The following is a 980-nucleotide window of genomic DNA, read 5'->3' on the forward strand; positions in this document are numbered from 1 at the left end:
CAAGGTATTAAGAATTTGCCAGGATCTTGTTTCTTTTGAGGTAGAGTTTTCTGAATCCAAGTATCTAGTTCACTAATGAGTAAGGGAGGTTCACTTTCCCAAGTCTCATTACCAAGCAGCTTGGCATTCAGCTTCATGATAGCTCCTAAATATTGAGCAACTTGCTCTCCAGTCACATCTTCATCCTCTTCAGAGGAAGAATAGTCTTCAGAGCTCATGAATGGCAGAAGGAGATTTAGTGGGATCTCTATGGTCCCTAGATGAGCCTCAGATTCCTCTGGATCCTTAATAGGAAACTCCTTCTTGCTTGAAGGACGTCCCAGGAGGTCTTCCTCACTGGGATTTTCGTCCTCCTCCTCCCTAGTGCATTCGGCCACTTTGATTAAATCAATGGCCTTGCACTCTCCTTTTGGATTCTCTTCTGTGTTACTTGGGAGAATACTGGGAGGAGTTTCAATAACTTTCTTACTCAGCTGGCCCACTTGTGCCTCCAAATTTCTAATGGAAGATCTTGTTTCATTCATGAAACTGAAAGTGGCTTTTGACAGATCAGAGACAATATTGGCTAAATTAGAATTATTTTGTTCAGAGTTCTCTGTCTGTTGCTGAGAAGATGATGGATATGGCTTACTATTACTCAGCCTATTGCGTCCACCATTGTTAAAGCCTTGTTGAGGCTTTTGTTGATCCTTCCAGGAGAAATTTGGATGATTTCTCCATGATGGGTTATAGGTGTTACCATAAGGTTCACCCATGTAATTAACCTCTGCCATAGCATGGTTTTCAGGATCATAAGCTTCTTCAGAAGCTACCTCTCTAGTACTGTTGGATGCATATTGCAATCCATTCAGATTTTGAGAGACTATGTTGACCTGTTGAGTCAACATTTTGTTCTGAGCCAATATGGCATTCAGAGCATCAATTTCAAGAACTCCTTTCTTCTGAGGGACCCCATTATTCACGGAATTCCTCTCAGAGGT

Source organism: Arachis duranensis, chromosome 4 (genome assembly GCF_000817695.3).
Source record: "Arachis duranensis cultivar V14167 chromosome 4, aradu.V14167.gnm2.J7QH, whole genome shotgun sequence".
NCBI classification, from domain to species: domain Eukaryota; kingdom Viridiplantae; phylum Streptophyta; class Magnoliopsida; order Fabales; family Fabaceae; genus Arachis; species Arachis duranensis.